Below are 26,218 nucleotides of genomic sequence, written 5' to 3'. Positions count from 1 at the left end.
GAGCAGAATGTCAAAAAGACTTTAGAAGGGAAGTGAAAGGAAATGAGTGAGTGAGTTTGACGATAAGAGGATGTGTGGAAATCCAAAAAAGATAAATATAGTGAATGGATGTATAGAGCAGCGAGGTTTGGACGTTGAGAAAGTTCATATACTGACGTGGGGAGGAAACATAGCTGGTTGAAGAACATTTTGCATGGAGATGCTCATTAGAATGGTTGCACCTCATTTTGAACATGGTAGTCAATGGAATGACAGTCATACAAGTGTTTTCGACGCACACTGCAAAAATATTTCAATATAACTCGCTGAGAAGGCGGCCTCCGCTCGATGTCGTCACTTCTTGTCTTCAGGAATGAGTCATAACTCGGGAACCGGTGGCCCGGTTGGACTGGAAATTGTTTTATTCTTCGAGTTAGAGCATTTTAGTGGTACCTTGCTCTGACAGAAATTGCGCTACAATGCGTCGTTTTTGCTGTGTTACGGTAACGGTTGGACAAACCAACAAACATACAGAAATCGGATCATTATAATATAGATATCTGAGTGACTTCGAAAGCTTAAACGATGTTTATAACCATCATACCTTTGTGCTTTCGTTCATAATTATGTAGATTATTCATTGCGACATGTGCAAATGTTGAGTAGGAGAGTGACACAGGTTACAGCTCTAACCTGTCTCTCTCCCACCCAACATTTCCAATTCTCGTCCTTGTTTCCGGATCCTACCCACCTCATTTTGTCGTGGGAACTGGAGATAGAATAATGATGAACATCATCATGATGCTAAACTCAGCTTAGACACGTATGCTTGTTAATTAGTTATTTAATAATCTTTCAGTGTTTTGCGTATTTGTGTTTAGTATTCTGGTTGGAAAACGAAGAGTGGGATGGCGTGGAAAGCTTTCCACATGGCTATTTGTGCTAGTACAATAGTATTTTTGTTCAGTATTTTTTTAAATTTCACGTGTAAAGTTTGTGTTTCCAGTTGTTTAGGAATGATGGGGTAGAAACGGTGTTACATGATGAAGAGTGGACTGTAGGGGATGTAAAATTGGCTTCTCTGTTAATCTGTCGTAGGAATGGTGAAGTGTGATTGCCAAGAAGTGGAAGCTCTGCTGAGTGTTTACGGGGTTTGAGGAACATAACAATTTTGACTAGTTTCCAGATAGGCTACTGGGGATTTTCATGTGTTCATTAGAGGTTACTTTATCTGTAATTGCGGTCATGACTTGAACCATGCGTTTCAGGTGATTGTTAACGCATTAAAATAAGAACCAAAGGTAAGGTGTCTATTAAATGTATTATTTTCATATAAAGTCGAGCCATTCAGCTTAAAAGGCTGGAGCTCATAGGCAGAGGGACAGACCGACAAGGGATGACTGTTATAGAGCTGAACAGTTGTTTACAGAAAAGATTTGGAATGCATGGGTAGCTCTAAAGCTTAGACAATGAGTTAGAAAAAAGGGAGAGTAAGTGAGGCTAGACAGGTGTTGTGTGGCTGTCGTAATGATAGAATAACACATCCAGAGAGTCCATACAAGCAATGCCCAGTGTAAACGCAGTAGTAACGAGAAAATGATGCCATAGACTCGAGCAACACAGAAACTACAGTGTCAACCAGGAAATGGAGTGGAATTATCGAAATGATGTGCCTTTGACACCATCCTAAAGTGCTGCGTGTGTTGATCACCTACCCACTTGACTGTTCTCAGTGTGGGGATAATAAGGCACCTGTCAATTAGCAATTGCGCTGGAATAAAGAAAGCATGGAGTCAGTTTAGCACATACAACACCTGAGGTATTGATTTCAAGAGAGAATCAATGACATCCTTTCAAGACCAATTAAAAAAAAGAAAACATGGATTTTGAGAAGTGATAAAGGGCTGAGCCATATGTTAATGAAGACTTCTCGAAGCCAGGTCAGAATGTTTAAGATAATTACGAGTACCTTCGCTAAGTCGAAAGGTGTTCTTTGGTTTTGTCTGAAAGTTTTTCCTCGTCGCGTTTAATCTTTCTGTTTAGTGTAATAGGGAAGGTCAGTGAAAAGGTTCTGCCGAACAGGGTAGAAATTAATAGGCAACTGTGTAGAGCAGTGTGGCATCCCTGAGGACAGAGGGTGTGTGAATTATATAATGACTTGTTGGCAAAGATTTTTTTTTTTTAATATCCAGGACGTAAAGCTGTATGGCAGAGTGAAGAGACCAACATTAAGAAGGGTGCCCACAACGATATCTGGTTGCCTGGTGAAGTAAAACCAAGGGTGAGAATGGATGGTATAGTTAAGTGAGAAGATTTCTACTAGCCAAGGGGCTAATGTAAGTTATATTTAACCTCTCCAGTTCAAGGAGTTTCTTCTAAGCCGGTGAAAGACAAAAATTAGCCCCCCAAGGGGGGGGGGGAATCATACCAGCCGCGAGCCAATACATATCTAGCGTGGCTCGGAATATGACCTTGACTTTGACCTACTTCCACCATTTTCGAACCTGTAGGAGATTTTCATCCTTACTATACACCTGTAAAATTTTGTGATGATTGAGCCTATGCGAAGTTATCGTGGTAACAGACAGACAGACCTTGACTTACTTTCACCAATTTCAAACTCGTGATCGCCTTTTTTTTTTCTTTTTTCTACTACACACCTGTAAAATTTTGTGATGATATATTGAGCGGTTGCGAAGTCATCGTGCTAACACACACACACACACACACACACACACACACACACACACACACACACACAGATAAACTGAAAACAATAACAGCTTAGTTACCGCTGCTGGTAACCAGCTTCGCTATCGCGGCTGGTAACAAGACAAAGGACATCACTGACTGCTGCATCAACCCCTGCAATATTGTAGTTATTTATGGGTGAGGAGGAGGGGCGAGCCCCGGGGGACCCACATTCTACACATTTTGGTCTGGGTAAAGATCTACTACAATGCATAATTCCTTGTGTCATCGTAGAAACTATGGCTTTGTTCCCCCTGGGAGCTGTCCCCTCGTGGGGTGTGACCAACGGAAGCCAAATCCTGCCTAAAACTTGGCAGGGGTGAGCGTGCACCATTATGCGAAATTTCGTGTTCCTGGGTTAAAAACCATGACAATGCATAAAGGCTTTCGCCAGGATTCCCGGGGGCCGCCTCCCCTCCCCCGTAGGGGGTGGCCTTTTAGGGTTTCACCCTGCCTAAAGCGTGGGCCCAGTAAAGATCTACCATTTTCCAAAATTTCATGTTCTCAGGTAAAAAGTTATGGCATTGACCCCTCTGGGGACCGTCTCTCTTCACGTCCGAGGGGATGGTCATCGGAGGTCCCACCCTGCCTAAAACGTGGCTGGGACAAACGCCCAAAATTTTCACAAATTTCGTGTTCCCAGGTTTAAAACTATGTCCGTGCTTAATGACTATGCCAGGCTCACCGGGGGCAGCGCCCACCCCCATGAGAGGCGATCTTCGGTGGTTCCTCCCTTCCCCAGAACGTGACAGGGGTGAACATCTATCACAATGCAAAATTTCATGTACAGTTCTTTGGTTAAAAACTCTGGCCGTACATAATAACTTTCCCTTAGATCGCCCCTCGTATGAGGCAGTTCTCGGGGGTTCCACCATGCTTATAATCTGACGCAAGTGAATCTACTATTTTGCAAAAACTCGTGTTTCTAAGTAGATAACTGGCGATGCCTAACTATTCTGGTGGGGCATCAGGGGGCAGACTCCCTGTGGTGGGGGGGAGGGGGGGAGGCTGCCTCGGGAATCCCATTCTGCCTGAAACCTGGCCCGGGGGTAGGTCTGCCATCGTAATGTACAGCACAATATGTCGTTTTCCTAGTACTCCTGCCATAAGGCCTGGACCCAATTTTTCAAGAAACACAGTAACCTAGTGAGGGAGGGAGGGAGGGAGGGACACAGTTAGAGACGAACACTTTATTTGGTCGTCCCCTCTGGGTGGTATGGACACTGTAGCTCTACATTTTTTTTTTTTTTTAAGTTAGGCAGCACTAACCCCTTAAGTCCGGTGGCGTCTTTTTATTTTATTCTCACCATTTCCCATATGATTTTATTCAGGTTAATAGAATCCCGTAGTAGTCAAGAGATTAATGATGGCTACATCTAACCTCACTCCCCCTCTCCCCCCAAGTTTGAAAAGTCCCTCATTAACTGGGATGAATTGTTAGGTGGTAACAATACTGTAGTGCATAAAACGCCGTCAGACTGAAGGGATTAATGACACATGAGGAAGTGAACATTAAGTACTTGACAGGAGACTTTGCGAATGTGTGAAAGACGAAAATTATAATGAATGTAGGTGACAGCAATGTGTTGTATATTAATCTGATTTTTTAAAAGCGGAATACGAACACTGGTCTTGGAGATTTCTTAACATCCTTTCTGCTGCAGTTATTATATACCAATTTAGCTACGCCTTAATATCCTCTTGTATGTAAGTGATATAAACTGTGTCGAAGATGAAAAGATATAGAAAACACACAGCCGCGTATTAATGGCATAGTATTAATTAAATCACTTAGGAAAAAGTGCTACCAAGGTCAGGCATATACATAATGTCAATACATATTCTGACAGCTTAAAGAATGAAATTACTGAAAGAATACAGTGAGGCAGGAAAGTTGTTGAGGTTTAGAAGGCTGTGACAAGGAAGAGAAATGTGAGTGTGTGTCACGGGGTTTTTATATTATCACTGTGTTTTTGAAATAAATGGTTAAATATTATTTAAATTGATAATATTCAATAATATTGAAGAGCAGAGACAATGGTTGTCTTGCTACATCAAGCAACGATTACTTTACGCTGGCTTAGCACGATTCTCTGAGAACGAGAATTTATAAACTTCCTCAACAGTACACAGCAGAGACTAATTACTCACAATTGCTGACTTACTGTACTGTTAGCCTCTGGAGAAAGTTACATCACCCCTGACAATAAATAACTAATACTAATAATAATAACATCAGGTTCTTGCTGATGCATTAACTCCTGGCACAACGGATTTTAAGTTAATACAACAAGACTGGTCTAAGTACCAGTTATGAATAGTAAATGTTTATGCAAGCTAGGAGCTGTATGGAAAATAAGCTTAATTATGGAGAAATGAAACAAGATTTTTACTCTACATTAAGCTCAAGAAATAGAACTGTTAAATTTATTAATCACAAAAATAAATTTAACATTACATTTCAAATCAAATTAAATGAGACGCACTCGCTCACTCTCACAGAAGCTAAATACTTACGCCTAGGAAAAACACCTTAACTAAACTCTTAAGACTACAAAATACACAAAGGAAATACTAGTCAATGAATGCGGTGTATCACCCAAAGCTGGAGAACTAAAGGTGGGAGCTTGGAGAAACTGTAAGTGGAGTTTGGGTACTAGCTGACCTCTCGCACTGCTGCACAGGTCCTGTCTCCGTCACAGTAAACACTAAACTGAATTCAAATAATGTATAGGCAGGACGCACAAGCTACCAGAAGAAGGCGTGGCTAACGGTTGAGGGAAGTAGAGGCGAACGATAAAGAAACAATAGTATCGCTCAGTAGCGCACTTAGTGACGTGCATCAAATCGGTCACCCCTGAAAACGGTGACGAATGATTTGAAAAATATACCCCGAAATGGAGAGAGAAACGGTTAACTGAGCGATACACAGTGAGTTTTCCACTAATAGTTCGTGGCTTCTCACAAAAAAGGAAATGTCGCGAATTGATTCGTGACATTACGCCCCATGAAAATTAAATCTTTCTTCCTTCAGAAGAAAGATTTCAATATACATACATATAAATCCTAACTCAGTCACACAAGATTCACACTGTGGTGTGTGTGCTATCCTGCTACAGGAGAAAGTCGCAGTCGTCAGTGAGCGAAAAAACCTCGTATTTACGTTAATAGAAGCAAGCTTGAGGGAAAAACTCCGTGACGACGGTGAAAATCCTGTACTCAGGTCAAACTGAGCGAAAAGTCGCTACATTTACACTGACAACTAATTGTTGTGTAGTGTGATGTATGTAATACACAGTGTAGGTGTGACAGTTGCAGTGTAACTGTACCTACGTGTAAAATGACACAGTAAATAATATATGGCGATGACGAAGGCAGAGGAGAAGAGGTGGCAGCGTGCGGCAGACGATCGGCTGGCCCGCACAGCAAAACTGCTACACCCATTGCTGAACCTGCAAAACCAATTGAGGTGGAGCATCAAAAGTGTCAATGGGACAAAATTTTATCATGTTACAATTACTCTCTCTGCCTAGCAGTCAGTACATGCTATGAAAAGTACACTCGAGGTCGCCATTAATTATAGCACACGATTATGGTCGGCGAGTTGAGAATCCCTGTGCAAACTCGGGTCTTCCATAGCCTCGAACTGCACACGGGTCCTCAACCTGTGCCTCAACCTACAGTACTTATATTAATATCGGGGAGCTGAGAATCCTTGTGCAAACTTGGGTCTTCCATAGCCTCAAGTCGCCTCTGCAGAGTTCTCACTTCCCCCTTAACCTACAATACAATACTTATATTAGTACCGGAAAGCTGAGAATCCTTGTGCAAACTTGGGTCTTCCATAGCCTCAAGTCGCCTCTGCGGAGTTCTCTCTCCCCCTTAACCTACAATACAATACTTATATTAGTACCGGAAAGCTGAGAATCCTTGTGCAAACTTGGGTCTTCCATAGCCTCAAGTCGCCTCTGCGGAGTTCTCACTTCCCCCTTAACCTACAATACAATACTTATATTAGTACCGGAAAGCTGAGAATCCTTGTGCAAACTTGGGTCTTCCATAGCCTCAAGTCGCCTTTCAACTTCCCCCTTAACCTACGGTACATATATTAGTACCGGGAAGCTGAGAATCCTTATGCAAACTTGGGTCTTCCATAGCCTCAAGTCGCCACTGCGGAGTTCTCTCTCGAACTTCCCCCTTAACCTACAATACTTCTATTAGTACCGGGAAGCTGAGAATCCTTATGCAAACTTGGGTCTTCCATAGCCTCAAGTCGCGACTGCGGAGTTCTCTCTCGAACTTCCCCCTTAACCTACAGTACTTTTATTAGTACCGGGAAGCTGAGAATCCTTATGCAAACTTGGGTCTTCCATAGCCTCAAGTCGCCTCTGCGGAGTTCTCTCTCGAACTTCCCCCTTAACCTACGATACTTATATTAGTATTGGGAAGCTGAGAATCCTTGTGCAAACTTGGGTCTTCCATAGCCTCAAGTCGCCTCTCAACTTCCCCCTTAACCTACGGTACATAATATGTATGTACAGGCCCTGGACATAATGTGTCCTGTGGGGCCAATGGGCGAGACGTCAGGTCTGCACCCACTTCACCACTACCCTGTCTCTCAACTGACTCAGAGATTACAGGTGTAGTTACAAATGGCACAGGAAGGGCATGTCCCTGATTAGTGGTGATACTTTGGCACACACTGCAAGAACGGACAAAACTATCTATGTCCCGTCCCATCCCTGGCCAGAAAAAGTCAGCTCGGATACGGCCCTGGGTCTTCCTTTTGCCCATGTGACCTCCTGAGACTGAACAATGACCCCATTGTAACACTGCTAGGCGGTACTTGGCGGGAACGACAAACTGCAGTCGAACCTCGCCCTCGGGTGCTCGTGACTCACGGTAGAGCCGTCCTTGTTTGCGAAGGAACTTGGCTCGACCTCCCCGTGAATACTTTATCACTCGACCCTTTTGTTTGTTCCGCACGGTAGCAAGTGTCGGGTCAGAATGTTGTTCTTGTACAACAAGTTGACTACACATCAGATCTTGCGGCGATTCAATGATCACTGGGGTGACACAATCTGGAGCCTCAGCCATGGCTCGTGTTACCGCAGCAGCCGAAGTCTGAGTGGCGCCATCATCGGAGCAACTATCCTTGGCTCCTTGAATATTGCCTACTATCAAGTCAAACAGAGGCTCTGGCATGACAACTGCAAGTGTCATACCAGTATAAAATGGAGATGCCACCTGGATACATCCCTCAGGGAACAATCTCACTGATCCATCAATAAGGCTTGCATGGATCTGTCGACCTGTATACTGCTCAGGCCGAACTAGACTCTGCTTGACAGAGCAACCTGAGGAACCATTGTCTCTCAGGACCTTCACAGGAATGCCTCCCACAAACCCTGGCTGAACAAGGAAGGTACTGTCACCTGTGGGAGGGCCTGTGGAGGAAGCAGCTAGCCACTCATGAGGCTGCTGAATTGATGTGGCAAACATTGTGCCTTGAGGGTTATATTGGGAAGATGGAACATTGGCCATCTGTGGAGGGGAGTTCACTGTCACTGTGGGACTAGTGAACTGTGGGGAAGTACCCACACTGGTAGGGACGTGACCACCAGGCTGCTGCTGAGGAATGAAGGCTGCATTCGCTTCCTGCCTCTTTTGAGCTGGTGGTGAAAAAGTTTGTCCCGACGGTCGATTGCGTGGCTGATACTGCTGCTGGTTAGGGTACTTGTTGTACCTCTTCCACTCAGGTTTCTGAGTGTTTTGCCCCTGGTCCTTCCACTGCGGTTTGCTTGGACCTTGACCATTACTCTGAGAACGGCCTTGGTGCTGGGATTCAGTCTGAGACGGCTTCCCAGACTTGGCAGTATCTTTTCTGCTCCAGGTGTTTTGCTTACGAGCTTGATACCCGTATGCAGTAAAGAATGCGTCAGCCTTCTCTGCCATTTGGCTGGCATCTTTCACCTGGCAGATCTTAAGCTGTGCTATGAGCTCAGCAGGCCACGACCTCTCTAGCTGTGTACGCAGCATAAGGTCAATTATCCCCTCACGCGTGGAAGGAGTTTCATCTTTCTCCATCCACTCATTTAAGTAAGCTGTGAGACGATCAAGGAACTGAACAGCTGTCTCCTTGTCTTGGAGACGAGCTCGCATGAACTGAACTTTGGCGTCGTCTACTGTGAGACCATACGCCTTAATGAGTGCAGCTTTCATCATCTCATATGTGAAATTGTCTCCACGAATTCTGTGGAGAATATCGAGGGCGGGGCCCTCAAATAAACTAAAAAACTGAAGCCGCTTAGCTGCCTCATCCAGTTGATACATGTCTGCCATGTCCTCAAAACGAGCTATGTACGGCTCGATTCGCTCGCTTTCCTTGTATGAAGGAAGCTTGATGCGTGGGGTCGCCAGGACATGTGCAGGGGGAACGCTCGTGGAGCTTGGACCAACTGCACCAGACGTGTCTGAAGCCAAGGAATCTCGCTTGAGCTTCAGCACTTCAAGTTCATGTCTCTCGCGTGCTTCTCGCTCGGCACGTTCGTGTTCTCGTTCTCTGTCTCGTTGTTCACGCTCGTATTCGCGCTGTTCTCGCTCTTTTTCTAACTCGAGCTCGCGTTGTTTCTGCTCGTATTCGCGCTGTTTCTCACGCTGCTCTTGTTCATAAGCACGCTCTCTTTCACGTTCCTCACGCTGTTCTCGCTCGTATTCGCGCTGTTCTCGCTCGCATTCGCGCTGAATCCTACGCTCTTCACGAGCATCTTTCTCACGTTCTTGCTCGTAATTGAACCGTGAGAGAACGTAACTCTGTATTTTCTCTGGGTCTGTGAGACCAATATCTTTGGCTTCCTGTACATATACAGCTGTAGCCATGATGCTAGCTCAATTTACTAAGTAACCGAAATTGAGTACTGACTGCTTAGCGACGAATACTAATAAACACAAGTAAAGAATACAGACACAAGCTAGTGGTGACCAGTCTTATCTAGTTAACTGGCAAAGAATAAATCAAAAATGTAAATGACTGGGAAGACTCAATAATAAACACAATGGGTACGGCGACTTCCCAGGAGCGAATAAAATCGTCTGGCGTTACCAAGAATAAACTAGAGTTAAGTACTCTATTGATTAATAAAGCAAAATTCACTTGCTAAATTAAGGGTAAACACCAGTAAGCTTGTGCCTATAAACTTTAATGATAAATACCTAAATATGAATGAGTGAGCACTATCTCGTGAATAGCTTTAGAGCTAGGAGTTAATATCCTGGAATGAGGTCGCCAATTGTCACGGGGTTTTTATATTATCACTGTGTTTTTGAAATAAATGGTTAAATATTATTTAAATTGATAATATTCAATAATATTGAAGAGCAGAGACAATGGTTGTCTTGCTACATCAAGCAACGATTACTTTACGCTGGCTTAGCACGATTCTCTGAGAACGAGAATTTATAAACTTCCTCAACAGTACACAGCAGAGACTAATTACTCACAATTGCTGACTTACTGTACTGTTAGCCTCTGGAGAAAGTTACATCACCCCTGACAATAAATAACTAATACTAATAATAATAACATCAGGTTCTTGCTGATGCATTAACTCCTGGCACAACGGATTTTAAGTTAATACAACAAGACTGGTCTAAGTACCAGTTATGAATAGTAAATGTTTATGCAAGCTAGGAGCTGTATGGAAAATAAGCTTAATTATGGAGAAATGAAACAAGATTTTTACTCTACATTAAGCTCAAGAAATAGAACTGTTAAATTTATTAATCACAAAAATAAATTTAACATTACATTAATGTGACAAGGAAGAGAAATGTGAGTGTGGAAAACGAAAGAATTGTAAATGACGGTATGCAGTTTTGATTTTGACAAAGACCAAGAAACCTCGACGACACTTCACCCCTTGAGTTAGACAGTCTTTATTTTCGTTTTTCCCACAACCGGATTGTTTAAGTTGAGAGCTACCAAGGAGAGAAGGGCTTAATGAAGGTAGTATCCAGCTGCAGTCAGAGAGAGAGAGAAAAGAAAAAAAAACTCATTAACTGAAAACCTTATGGAGGCGGCAAGAATTTAGAAAGGTCAAGTGCTTAAAGGACTCAAGAGAAAAGCCAAAGTATGGAAACGAGCGGAAACAATCTATCTAAGAAATGGAATGACACAAACGATTACGAGGTGAATGGTGAGGGGAGAGGGATTGGGTAGATGAAAAAGAAGACTCAGGATTTGTGCCCATCTACTGCACGACGATAATTAAGGCAGAGTATCAATTTTTGCTAGTATCCAGTCTTCCCCGAAAATACTTCTTGCAATAGTTAATGTTATATACAGGTCCCCAGATGTTCTGCTGGGTGAACAGGGCCGAGGGGGAAACAGTCACTGAAGCGAGAATCAATATAGGGGAAACTCTGCGAAGCATGCGAAGCATTCTGTTAGGTGATTTGGTCATACGGAGTGAATGGGGAGGGAGGGACTGATTAATAAAGTTCCAGAGTTGAATGGCTGGGAGGATAATATATACAGTAAGCCAAGAATCTGTTAGCAGTAGTTAGTAGAGTATATGAGGGGTGGTGGAGTATATGAGGGGTGGCGGAGGGTTGTGGGAGGAGGGATGATGGTTGATTGATTGATTGAATATAATTAAAATCTGGCGGCGCATCTGCCAGGGTCATATGCCGCCGGGATGATGGAGTAGGTAACGTGAAAGAGTAAGGTATAAAAGGTGGGATATACCGTAGAAGGATGGGTTAAAGTAGTGGAGTACTGTACATGAGTGTTAGAGAAGGAGCTTATTGGAGTACATGAGGGGCGGTGGTGTGTGGTGGGATAAAGGTTGATTGGTGTAGTGTTGTGGGAGGTGGGGTCGTCATTGTGTAGGAAGTGAGATGCAGGGATGTCCTTTTATTGAGATCCGACCCAAACAAGATGCAGCGTCCGATAGCAGCAAACAAAAAATGAAGTGAAAATACATCGCATTGCCTAAAAGAAAAAAAGAAAAAATAGTAGTGTTTGAAGTATAATACTGAACAGCTGACTATATCAGAGCGGATGAAATCAAATATTGAATTCTCGATGTATTAACTGTCACTAATAAATCAACAACAATCACATGACTATACTGGTTAATCTCTCACCCAGAAAACAATTAATGCATATTTTAACGTCCAAATTATTCACGCACGTTTAACATTATTTCTTTTTAAGTACAAAAAACTTTACTCCTATTCTAAAGCCAAAATAGAATAAAAATTTCGAATCTACAGTTAGTCAACAACCATCGACATGACAGGAAACTATAACAACACTGAAAGCATACCAACATACACACCCACGAAAATGGCAGGATTATAAAAAGCTTTGTTTGTACTGTAGGAAATAACTAATAAATATGAGTCAGTCTTATAATCCGTTATATGGCAAGTTTATGAGTCTCTGTTGGAAAGTGAATTATTTTTATTATACTTTAAATCCCCGGTGGTCTGGCGGCAAAGTCACAGGTTGGGGATGGAAAATGTTACAGTGTCGCGGTTCATCCAGAAAATGTCAGAGGGTTTTCTATCATATAAGAGCTGGCAAAAATGTAAGGTGTTCTCCCAGGGCTTAGCTGATCTGGGGTGGGGGTCACAGGTAGATTTGTGACCAATTCCCAGTCGCACCCAGGATTTGCTTCTGTAAGAAGGGCAAGGGAATAATAATAATACTGAAGAAGAAGAAATAAAAATAAATTACTTTTAATTACGAGAGGAAAACCATGGCAAGTTATTACTGTTTTGTGCAGGAGGAATAACAACAACAGAGTGGGGTATCTTTCTCTGTGTCTAGTTCTTGATGCAACAACAAAGGTAAGTTACGACAAGGAATTGATTGCAAATATGTTTGAGAAATTCACGCGCGGACTACATGCTCCAGGCTTTGGTCCTACGCCCCCTCCTCCCCCTCTCTCTCTCTTAATACTCTATTTTTTTTTCCATAAAATTCAAGTTTGCTCTCTTCTGATAACTTTCGTAATATATTTTCTTTCTGTCATTTACCCCACATCCCTCATTTCCTTCATGCTTTTTCCTCCCTTTGTCTAACCCACCCTTCCTTCCTTACTCCCTTTCCCTCCCCGTCTCTTCCTCCTTGTCACTTTCACTTCCTTTTTCTTTTTCCTCATTAGCTCTTCTTCCTTTTCACCCTTATTTTTTTCCCGCTTTTCCTCCCTCATTCTTACTCTTTTACCTTCTCCCTCTCTCCTTTTTCCTTTACTTTCTTTCCCCGTCTCTCTTCCCCTCCCCGTCTTCACTTATTTTCTTTTTCCCTCCCACTATTTCTCTCTTCCTTTACATTCTCTGACTATTCTTGATCCCATATGTTCTAAGTCTTTAGCACTGTACTCTCTCTCTAACTTTCTTCCGCCACTGAACTCTTGCCCCCTCTCATCTCTGTTTCTTTTCCTCCCTCTCTCTTCCGTCATCCACTCTTACTTCCTTATTCCCTTTCCTTCCTCTCTTCCTCCATCTAATCTTACGTTCCTACTCCCTGTCCTCCCTCTCTCCGTCTCCATCCATCCTTATTTCCATATCCCCTTTCCTTCCCCCTCTGTCTCCATACAACACTATATTATTCCCTAGTCCCTCACCTCCACCTTCTTAGTTCTCTTCCCCATCCTTTAATTCTCTATCCTCCTTCATCTTAACTTCCTTCCATCCTTACATTATTCTTCCCCTACATTTTCCCACATCCCCTTCTTTCACTCTTTCCCTGCTTAAATTCTCCACAAATTTTCCTACCCCCATTCATCTCTTCCTTCATACTCACTCTTTCTTTTTAAGTATTTTTTTTTCCTTTCTCGGTAAGACAAAATGAATCCATACATTTATACTACCTTTCTGCAGACTTTGCCGCTGACCACAAATAAATTTAGATGTAGCGGGGCTGAGGCAGATCAAAGAGTGACGTCAGCGGGTAGAATCAACATTTCATTTGTGGAGTCACTGGCCATCAACAACAGACTAAATCATTATACCAGGCGGGAAAAACTAAAACCTCGAAATTTGGCACTGATGGAAAGGCTACTTTTTTTTTTTTTACTCCTTTCATGGTTCGGGGAAATCGAGTAATCTATTTCAGCTTACTCCATTTGATTTAATTCAGCTGACAAGAGGGTAAATTGTTATAAAACCCCTAAAAAAAAAAATTAATTGAAATCTGGCCATGATATAAATGCTATTGTTTTCATCTTTAACTCTCTCATGGTCCAGACAACTCTAGCAAGTTAACGCCATATTTCATTCAGCTGACAATAAACTATAATGGTATATCGGTGAAAAAAAAAATGAATAGTTGAAACTTGGCAGTAATAGATTGATACTAATTCCTTTCTCTCTCTCTCTCTCTCTCTCTCTCTCTCTCTCTCTCTCTCTCTCTCTCTCTCTATCAACAGATCTAATATTCTGTTCCACTAACGCCAGAAAAGGGAGTGGACGAAACCACTACTTTAACCTCAATATCAAAACGCACTTGACAAACTTCCTTGCAGAGTTATTATCAGTTAGTTACCCCTGTCATAGGCGGGACAACTCTAGGATTCTGTTTCAGTTACCGGCAGACGACATTATTCAGGTGAGACTGAATAATAGGGGCTTCTGAAAGTTACTACTGTCACCGTTAACACTCTCATGGTCGGAGCAACTCATGTATTCTACTATTCCCTCTAACGCTAGACTAGTTTATTTACCTGACAACATACCATCGATTATACTGCGGGGAAAAGGTGGAGGCCTGGGTGGGATGGAATTGCTACTTTTACGATCATATCAAATCACGCATATTTGATTTCACTGCATAATTATATTTACTTGGTTAAGGGTAATTGCTTCAGCCTTTCAATACGAAGAAGTCTTTTGCTTCTTTCTTGCAATCACCAAACGCGTTTATTCAGCTTAAGGGAGACATGTCGAAGAAAAGGGTTTATATACACCCTTCACATACACTTCCACTAAGGTAGCTCTCTCAAAACTGAATAATTTCTCTTAGAGGTAGCAAGGAGACACCCACAAAAGACGTCAATGGATTCAGGAAGATAATCAGTTCGTTAGCTTACATGCCTGAACGTTTCAGCCTTGTTCACCTGATAGCGGCACTTTAGGCTACAGGATCTCCGGCAGCATCTCTCCAATCCCTTAACGCTGAGGTCATTCTCTAGGACTTCATCTCGAGTCTTCTTAGGTGTACTGCCTCTTGCTACACCCTCTTCATTATCACTTATAGATTCTTCACCCATTTTTCATCCTCCGTTCTCTCTGCATGACCAGACTACCCCAGCACACTTCCACGCATCACATCAACAATACCTTTAGCTACTAATCCATCTCACAACTGCTCTGTTACTTACAGCTGTGTCATTCAAGGAAGCACCTTGCATCCATCTGACCATCCCCATCCTTGTACACTCAGACTCACGCGAGTCCTCATCCTTTGTTGTCCAACTTTCACTGCTATAAAGCTTTATGCTTCTCACATGCAGCATAAAAGTTTCCCTCAGTGTAAGGAGAAAAAGTCTATTCAGTGTCAGGAAAAGAAACAGTTCCTTAAACTTCTTCCAATCACACCTAACCCTAGCACAACACACATCATCACCCAGAAAACACACTCCAAAGACAAATCTACCAAGTCAGTTCTGAACTGGCAGTGGTTTACAAATCACCAGTAAAGCCTGTACTTTTCAGCCTAAGCAAATACTTCATTAATGCTATTGTGTGAGGTGATTTGTTTTGTCTTTCATCGGCCTTGCATTAAACATCAGTTGTAGTGTTCAGTGAGGCAGAAGCCATCTATATTGTACAAGGCATTGTGTAAGAATTGAAGTACGAGTACCTGTTGGCTACAATGATATACGAGATACTGCATACTTTTTACTTTATTTTTCTTACTCGTATTTTCATATGATTTTATTCAGTTAAGGTAAGACTGTTAGAACTGGAGGGTTAGAGAAAGTCATTCTCAGGATTCTCATTACTAGGAGACTCCTAACAAGCTGAATAACATAATCAAGAATAGAAAGGGAAACAGGAAGGAGCACTCAGAGCGCACAACACCAGTGACCACAAAATGATTAAAGGGCCGAATATTTGACTTTGTCCTGCGACCTTGACCATCGACGGATTACTCTCAAAATCGAGCTACTTCATTCTTGCATAATCCTTACTATTTCCACCAAATTTTATCTAAATAGGATAAGATCTCTTTGACATGATTTTGTTCATTGACCTTGACCTTTGACCTTTCCCTGGGTCCTTAACAACTGATTGCTTGTTCTCAAACACACACACACACACACACACACACACACACACACACACACACACACACACACACACACACACACACACACACACACACACACACACACACACACGATTAACGAGTCGCGGATGTAAAAATACAGACTACGTCATTGAGCTAAAATGGTAAATGTTAAACGTAAGCCGAATATTTTGCATGATGTACTCGGAGGGATCAGAATTATTTATATCGTTTTCCATGACGCATTTTGTCCTGTTCTTTATGCCTTCAGACGATTTTACTCTGCTTAGGAGAGATTTTTTGAGCCGGAGGGGTTAGATATGTCCTTCATTAATCCCTTCAGTGCTAAATGCCTTTGCCAGAGTTGAATACAAGCATCTGGAGGTAGCAAAAATAGACCCAGATAATACTTCATCGTAGTGAGGGACTTTACACTGGAGGTCCTTCTTTCTCTTTGTGAATGTGCGATAGCGACTGAGTAGCCAACAGGTGCTTAAATATTATCCAGTGAAAACTGAATAAAAATGGGTTTCACTCACTAAGTCTGATGACATTTCTTTATCTTTATCAGGTTATGTTGTTTGATTTACGGGAGACCTCGTGTGGTTGAGAGGTTAATGAAGGCGATATCTAACCAGTCCAGTTTGAAAAGATCCATCCTAAGCTGAATAAAATCGTCTGAGAACTGCAATAATAAAAAAACAAAAGACGTCACCGTATTGAAGGTCTTGAAAGACCGATCCAGCACTTACCGTGATCACCATAATCACCACAATTGCCCACGCATTTGTAGGACTAAGTATATATACATTCTTTTGCTCTATTATTCCCCATCATCAGATGTAGTGTACTCCGTTTTATTATTTCTACCTCCATACGATTTTATTTAACTATGAGAAATCGTCTTCCAGTGAAGGGGCCACAGACGATCCCCACTCAGCTCCTTCACAGTGAAACTTCCACACAAAGCAAAATATCAGCGTCAGACGGTAGCAAGAACAGAGCGAAAAGGACGTGCTGCTCACTGAAGATATTAAACAAGTGCATCAAACACATTTTCTACTCGTGCTGTTTCTCAGTACGTGGGCAGACTGCAGCAAATGTTTCTGTGGTTTTACTGCTGCACGGAAGACGCGGCTACTTTGAGTATAACGGGGTCAAGGGCCTAATATGTACACGTGGAAGATGCCACCCACTACCACCAGTCTGGGTTATGTGTACGTAGCTTATTTATTGATTGGCTCATTTACTTTTTTCATCATCACCATCCTAATAATAATAATAATAATAATAATAATAATGATAATAATAATAATAATAATAATAATAATTATTATTATTATTATTATTAGTATTAGTATTACTATTATTATTACTTTATTGTGTGTGTGTGTGTGTGTGTGTGTGTGTGTGTGTGTGTGTGTGTGTGTGTGTGTGTGTTCACAGCGCCTTGAGTTGTTCAAATGGGAAAATGATTCCTTTCCACACAAGGAAAAGCTGTTAATTCTGATGATACAACGGAAGTCAACAGGTCTGGCCAACGCTACAGTATTTTAAAAAATACAGCATTTCCATTTGCAGGTATACTTTTTCCAATATTTTGTTCCATTGCAGATTAGCCAGGTAGGGTATTGTGAACAAAATGTCTTGAACATAAACTGAGTTTCAAGGAAATAGGGAAACACTACCAGACTCACCAAGTACATAGTATCATCACAGTCCTTTTATATACATGGCTTGGAATCTATATTTTATGGGGCAAAATGGACGTGAAATACAGTACACCCGACACAACATTGCATGACACTGAGAGATTCCGCGTTCGATTCTTGTCCAACCACGAAACCTTTGACCAAACCCCAGGCTATCGCACTTAAAACTAAAATAGAGACCTTGTTTGGTAAATTGACTGTTGTTTGGCGTAGCCTGAGGGAATGTTTGATGTTTGCTTTCCTTGTTAGCTAAGTATAATCTCAATATTCACTGTAAGCTGTGTCGCTATAGTATTTTCACTTTAACCTGGCTTACATTTTCTTCCTTTTGCGACTTATTTATCATACCTCAGTGGCAGAAAAAGACAATACTACGACTCTACATCCTTTCCATTGGTATTCTTCGTGACTGGCACTGTATTTCAGTACTGTTTCAGACCAGCTTTCAGGATGGAGAATCAGCGTACGTTGCCATGTATTCATTATCCCTGGAGAAATGAATAAACTCCACGTCGCAAATTCTTTCATGTAGTAAAGATAGCTAAAAAAAAAAAAAAAAAAAAGAAAAAAGTGATATACCGCCAGCGTCTTTCTTCCTGCCGCCATAACTTCAGCAGCAAGAAACAGGTGTTCAGTGTTGGCGGGAGGTGGACGCTCGTAAACGGCGATGTATCATGTGCGTCCGAACTCATCGACCGCCCAAGCAAATGTAGCCACGTCACGCATTCATAAAATTTCCTGAGCTTAAGGTGTGCGTATAAGACTGCTCGTTTATGCTTTCATCTTGTCATACACCCATCAAACACTTCACAACCAGGCTAGAGTGGATAATACAGTGACAGAAATACGACCGAGCAATTATATTTCCGATATTAATGCACTGATATGGGGGTTCCTCTAAACGAAAAACTTGGGTAGGAACCTTATGAATACAGAGCCAGAATTAACTTGACGCTGTGCTGAAGTCCAGTCACAAGCAAGAAAACACAGATTATGTCTTATGGCTCCTGGAGCGGGTATAATGGAAGGTGACACGCACTCTACACGTATTGTATGGCGTAGTTTGTGTTGCGGGTCTCGTGTGCGTGTATGAGGCACGTGAAATATTGTAACATCGAAAACACAACTAGGTGGCGTTCAGAAGTAAGAAAACACAATTATGTCTTACGGGGCCGGGAGCTGGGTATTGTAGAAGGTGACACGCACTGCAGATGGTGTTTAGGTGTGTTGCGGGCCTCGTGGATGTGTTTGTTAGGCGTGTGGAATGTTTAGAACCGCGACAACACAACCAGGTGGAGTATGGAGCACGAAGCCAAGGTACAAATCCCTCCCGTAACGGCGGCCGAAGCAACACTGACACGCGGACTTCCAGAGGCACAGGTAAAGGCGCCAGGTGCCAGATGCCACCTACACGTGGACATAACTTGCCTCCCTCGTGTTGATTTTCTTTTTTAACCCATTCACGGTTGCGCCTTCTATAGCATTTTATTGAGTGTCCTGGCGGCTTAGTGGTTAGAACTCCCCAGTCGGGATTATGGTCATGCATAGGGTAGATCTCCAAGAGGTGACGAGGTTTTCCGATTATGTAATGCCACCGAGAAAGTAGACCGGCCATCTACTCTTAAATCTACTAGACTACGATAGGCTAGTCTTGGGCCCCTATAGTGCTCCTCGAAGTGGGGAAAATGTAACTGCCTTTTTTGTGAATATTATCTGGCACGTAATGCCAACAGAATCGGAAAAATACACACCTTTTGAGGTGGAGATCCGAGATCTATACTGAGAAACAACGTTTTGCTTTGCTGAACATTGTTGTGTAGCTTGACAAAGTTCAGCAGAGTGGAATGTTGTTGCTCAATGAAGATCTCCACTTCACAAGGTATTCATTTTATTGTATATCTATCCTTTTTCTTTTTTTCTCGACCATTGCTGTATTTTGCCTTCTCTCTTATGTTTCTTGTCTAATCCTGTCATAATCGCGTCTTTATTATTTTTTCATGTCCTGTTCCATGTTGCATTAAAGCCTCTCAAGGTCTTGTCTAACCGAGTTGTTTAATCCAGCTAAAGCCGGACGATTATGTTAATTTCAGATATTCAAGGAGGCTTCAGAATGTTAATATTACTACTGTCAATCATAACAGGGTCGGGACAACTCAGTTTTATCCCAGCTGGCAACAGATAATTTTACTCAGCTGAGAATTAGACACAGGAGGCTGAGCGTGTTTAATGCTAAATTACAAGCCTTATAAGCTCAGTTTTACTAAAAGTTCATAGTTTTGTTACACGCAGGATTTATGAGTCCTGACCACTGACTGACTGGGGTATGTTCAGTCTTGGATAGTAACTTCGTTCCAGTTATACAAACCTTGTGTAATATTCCATAAAACTGAAGTGGGGGGGCGGCGGCTCTGAAGATTCCTTTACGGGAATTTGACAATGATTGATCACTTTCTCGCTTATTCTGGTAATGAAGTATATCAGTATCTGTATCCGTGACTACTTCGACTTATCTCTACTCCAGGATTGCTGAATCATGAATTTACAACATCATGTCATTGGGCGATCGTTCTGCCGCTGATGACCGTTTTAGTCACCGCTGTAGACAATACGTTTTGACGCATCCAGACGGGCGGCCAAATATATTGTTTGTCCCTGACTATGTCACTGACTTACACACCGACGCATTGAGTTACTGTAATTTTTTGAAGGATGGGTCCAGGTATTAAGGGTAAGAATGTTAGGAAAACTAGATCCTGCACAGTGGTAGACCCTTATCAGGTTTTCGAAGAGGTGGAACCCCCGAGGATCATCCCCACCTGAGGATCACGGCCCTCGATGGTTCCGGCCACTCCCATTATGTACGGCATAGGCATAGTTTGGCACAATGGTAGACCTTCTCCCGAACCAGGTTTCAAGCAGGGTGGGAGGGACACCCTGACCCTTACAAGGCAACGGCCCGGGGGGAAGGGGAGGGACGCCGTAATTTTTTACCTACGAACAATTTTTTTAACAGTAGATCTCCACCAAGTTTTAGACCTAGTGAAACCCCCGAAGGTCTTCCCTTTCGGGGAACGGCCACTGGAGGTCCCAGGCAACGTTGGTATGTATGGCCTCATTTATTTTTACCTACGAAAAAAGAACTTTGCACAGTGGTGCACCCATGCCCACAACAGAATTTAAGCAGGGTGGGACTTTTCCGGCAATCACGGAAGACCCCCCCCCCCGGGGGGGCACGCTGGTTTGAGCATTTTTTTTTTTTTTTTTTTTTTAGGGAAAATTAACCAGGGTGCGACCCACAGAGGTTGCCTTCCCACAAATAGCTGACTGTTTTTCGTATCAGACTGTTGCAGGGGTGGATGCGGCTATCAAAGATGCCCTTTGTTTTGTGTTTCATTCATTCAACATCAGTCTTTCATTGCCTCATAGGAAGCGCAGGGGCCCGGGGCTAGGCTCTTAGTCTCATCATTTAAGGCGAGAATGACCAGTCTAACCGTTGAGAGGCATTACAGTAGATGAGAAATAAACCCTAACCATCCCTGGGATATGAACTCTTATAGATTACATCTGGCTGGTCGCCTCAGCTCATAAGTCTACAAGGCCTCCATTTGGTTATGTAGTTATCAAATAGTAAATGGTTCCCTGAGCTACAAGAATCAATTTGGCTCAGTGTATAGTCGCCTTGAATGAGTGAATGGTTGATGTCAGTCAGTACGAGCCTCAAATACTCTAGGGAATGATGTCGCTGAAAGCCATGTAAGAATGATTATAATTGCAAGTAAACCTTAAAGCACATTCAAAGTCTAACTAAACAAAAGTTGATCATGTGAAGGGATAATGAGAGAGAGAGAGAGAGAGAGAGAGAGAGAGAGAGAGAGAGAGAGAGAGAGAGAGAGAGAGAGAGAGAGAGAGAGAGAGAGAGTTGCTGAAACTAGCGTGTTTTACCAGGCACATTCAGGGGGAAGAAGCTGTGGCCTTAAATCCTTCAAACCGAGGAGGTCTATATATTTTCTTGCTATCTGCGGACGATTTTCTTTAGTTTAATAGAGACTTTCCTTTTTGTGGGGGTTTGATACGGCTTGCATTACCTCTTGAAGAAAAAAATATATAACATGAAAAACATAATCTGAGGGGAGCAAGAATAAGCAATAAAATACGTCGCCTGATTTAAGGAGTACATTTCTTCTTGTAATAGTGCTAATGTAGCTATTTAGTACAATTATCCAGCCAAGATATATTCCGCCAGAGCCTTTAGCCACTTCATTCCGAGGACGTGTTTTTCATTTTGATCTTGCTACTTCAGACTTCATTCAGCTTGAGAGACAATTTTGAACTGGAGTATTGAGAACGTTCTATATAGCCTTCATTACTATCATCTGGAGGTGTACCAGTAATGTTCTTGTAAAAACGCATCACCGTACTGAAAGGATTAATATCCTTCCTCGTAACGCATGACGAATTGATAGATAAAATATTACAAAACATCTGAGGATATCAACCAAAACCCATGAAGATCATTTCTCGTCATGGGGGAGGCGGTGGTGCAGTGATAGCGTAGCCGACTCGCAACTGGAAAGCCTTCATCTCATTCTTGGGGCAGTCAAACTGCTGATAAAAAAAAAAAAAATTATATATATATATATATATATATATATATATATATATATATATATATATATATATATATATATATATATATATATGTTTCTCCCTTATTCTTGTCCACCCGGCAGTACAGGTGGAGATTTGGATGTAAAGTAGATTGATGAGTGTCGTATTCTAGAGGAAAATTTAAACTTATCGATTAATGATTATCTGCCTTAATGATCAATGTGCAGTCGAAAAGCAATTTTCCTAAGCCTTCCCTTAGCATTGCTTCCATCACCACCCTCTCCTGCCAAGGGTTGAGGAATGACGGGGTAGGCAAGAATGATATTATTTTCCTTAACACACAAAGGAAACCTCACAGACACCACTAGTATGTCGAGGGTAAAGGAATGAAGCAGCAAAATAATACTTACCCCCAATTCTAACACACACATTCGGGGAACATACGTCCTTTGCTTCAGCATATATTAGTCTCTAGGGATACTGTTCAGTTAATAAAATGAAGAACGAAAAAATAAAAAATAAAAAACCGAAAATATGGCATACGTCACCTCTTGTAGAAGACCAAGTTATTTTTATCTTATTTGTTCGCAAATTGAAAGCTTTATCGGGAAAATAATTTTTTTTTTTTTTTACCCCAGATCAATGAAGCGTGACTGATAACGTCCACAATTGCACATGTGCATTCACTGAGGCAAGTTTGACTGAAATCAGATGATGATAAGGAAACTTATCGCAAGGAAACCAAGGTGTGACGGACAGACTGACGGACAGACGGACGGACGGACAAACCTGAATTAGTGCTCCATCTTCCACGTTTTCGCGAAACAGAGGACAAAAGCATCATGTAGCCTGCACCACACAGTTATGCTAAATTAACAGCTTTTTGTCATACCAGTTGTACCTTCTTGACCAGATCTCTTTTCTTGCTAATCATAACCCCGAAAGAACAAGACAAAGAACGCCTTTAATAGCCAAACACACCCGTGTTGCGTTATAAAGGCAGAAAATTATTTATGGAGGAGGAAGGGGGGGGGGGAATCGGGGATCCCACCTTGGCTAAAACCTGGTCTGGGTGAAGGCTTACCAAATTAGAAAATATTGTTTTCCTAAGTTAAAAAGGGGGTGGGGGGACGTTGCCTCCTTTGTGTGGACTGTCCCCAAGCTGAGGGAGGGGGTGGGGAGTCCCATCCTGCCTAAAACCCGGTTAGGGTGGTGATCTGTAATTGTGCAAAAAATTTTCATTTAGATAGATAGATAGATAGATGTAGATAGATATAGATATATCAAGGATAGCGATATTAAGCACTGGTATTATAATGCTCTTTTTATAATCTGACGAAGACCCCAGTATCCTTTTAAGCTCAGTTGATGGCCAGGTTTTGTCAGACTGGAGGATCGATTTAAATAGTTACCAGGGAGATTCACTCTTACCTCATAATTAAGCCAATACGACTGAATGTGACCACGCTTTAGTACTTGAGTTGTGGCATTGTCCCAGTTCCGTTAGGTGAAAGCAACCCGTCTTTAATGTGAGTCAGCCTCTAAAGCAACCTATCTTACTTCTGGAGCAATCATTATACGTCCAATCCGCTCCCCAGCCGAGGCATAATTAAAATCAGAATAATTCATCGCTTACCCTCCAGACGTATCGACCGTATAATATGTGAATGGCTTTATCGGAATACCCTTTGTGTGTGTGTGTGTGTGTGTGTGTGTGTGTGTGTGTGTGTGTGTGTGTGTGTGTGTGTGTGTGTGTGTGTGTGTGTGTGTGTGTGTGTGTGTGTGTGTGTGTGTGTGTGTGTGTGTGTGTGTGATATTCCCGGTAAAACAGTCACGTTCGCCTCCCTGACTTCAGTGCTTGCGTTTCAAGGAAGCTAGTTCTACTCAGACTAGAAAGCAAATATTTTTATTCTTATATGATTGCTGAGATGTAGGAAAGAACAGAAACATGAGATAACAAAGCGCTGAAACACGAGGTGAAAAAAAAAAAGCACAGAAGCAAGAGACGAAAAGGCACAGAAACAAGAGATAGAAAAAGAAAAAACAGAAAGAAGAGATGAAAAAGAACACAAACAAGAGATAAAAACTTACAGAAACAAGGAAGCATTTGGGCTGGAAGGAAAGTCGAGTTTTGAATCCGTTATTATTTCTCACACTACACTCAAAACGTTTGTTGCTGGTGGAATGTATCAGCGGACAGAGAGCTCTGAACCTTCTCCCATCCACATACTCTCTTGTTTCTGTGCCCTTTTCATCTCTTGTTTCTGCACTTTTTCCATTCCTAAATTTTAGCAGTCATTTTAGAACAACATTTTTGTTTTCTAGCTTATGGCCTAGTTACCAGATACACATTAGTAATACTATCAAACGATTTTCAACTGTATGGTAATCGCTACCACGACTACTCTTACAGTATGTATACGTAAAATGCGTACGTTGAATGGAGCAACAGGAATCCGTAGAGTTTTACGTTCTGAGAAGAGATCTGAGTGCAGGAGAATGTGTTTAGGCTGTACTGTACCTGGCGTACTGAAGCTCGAACGCTGCTCTATGCTGGAAAGGGCACGTCCCCGGTTGTTACGAAGCGTTTGGTGCGTAACACACTTAAGTATACCTTTTCTTTTTGGATTTATGACTGATGAAGGAAGGGAAACAAAAAAAGAAAATAAAAAAAAGAACAAAATCTATAATTCTGAGGTACGAGCTCGCGATTGCTTTGAAGGTCAGCGGGGCTTTGTGAGTAGCTGAGCACTTAAATGGCAAAGGTCTTTTAGTCTGCATTCTTCAAGTTGGCCTTTGCGAGCGTTTTGGTGCCCGGGCCCTTATATATATCTTAGGTGCGTGACGTCATTTGAACCTGAACCATCACGGCATATTAAGCACTAGCTACTGATTAACTCTCTTAGTCCCGATGATTTTTTTAAACTTAATTCTCGCTACTTATAGGCAATTTTCGTCAACATGAGAGATTTTTCAAAAGCTGGGGATTAGACAGCCTCCCTCACCTCTTTCACAAAACTAAAGACAGTCATCTGGAGGCAGCAAGAATTAGTTAATAAAACACGTCACTGCAGGGTTTAAGTAGAAACAACCTCAGTACAGTAGTTTAGTATTTTATTAACCATTGATACTAAGCTTTCTTAAACTTTTGTGAAACAATTAGGCAAATATGATCGGTACGTTTACTCTCTGTAGTACGTCCAACTGCGGTAAACCTTTATTTCCAGGAGCACACACACACACACACACACACACACACACACACACACACACACACACACACACACACACACACACACACACACACACACACACACACACACACACACACACACACACACATGCGCGCGGGCGAGCGATATATGCACTCTGCTGCTACGCGACTACCAGATCTATACCCTAGAAATTCTTAACGCGCTGACCTGCATTGCTCCACAGAGAATTTACACCACGCTCTCTACACATGCAAAGGAGGATGTACAGTAAAAATAACCCAGTAGTTCCAACGGACGGATACCTAACCTCTTTAATCCTATGACGTTTTATTTTATTACAGTTCTCTCTCCTGATGATATTACTCGACTCAGGAGAATTTTCAAGCTAGAGGAATTATATAGAGCCTTCATTGACCCACTGGCAACTCGGGTCTCGGATTCTGGGCCGGGATATTCAAACGAACTTACGACCGCCTCCCTGTCGTATATAGATCTGTTTACGTAGGAAGGACACAGAAAAAAGTGTGCAGAATGTTTCCAAGTCTCTAATGAATCCTATAAAAAAGCCGATCTTAGTTACGACAGGAAAAATTGTCGTAGGTTGCAACTGTCTCTGCAGAAAGGACAAAGAAAGAACATTCAGAATCTCCCCG

This window comes from Coenobita brevimanus, chromosome 6 (assembly GCF_032717465.1).
Source record: "Coenobita brevimanus isolate Jiangsu-jjx chromosome 6, ASM3271746v2, whole genome shotgun sequence".
NCBI classification, from domain to species: Eukaryota; Metazoa; Arthropoda; class Malacostraca; order Decapoda; family Coenobitidae; genus Coenobita; species Coenobita brevimanus.
Note: the sequence above shows the minus strand (reverse complement) of the source record.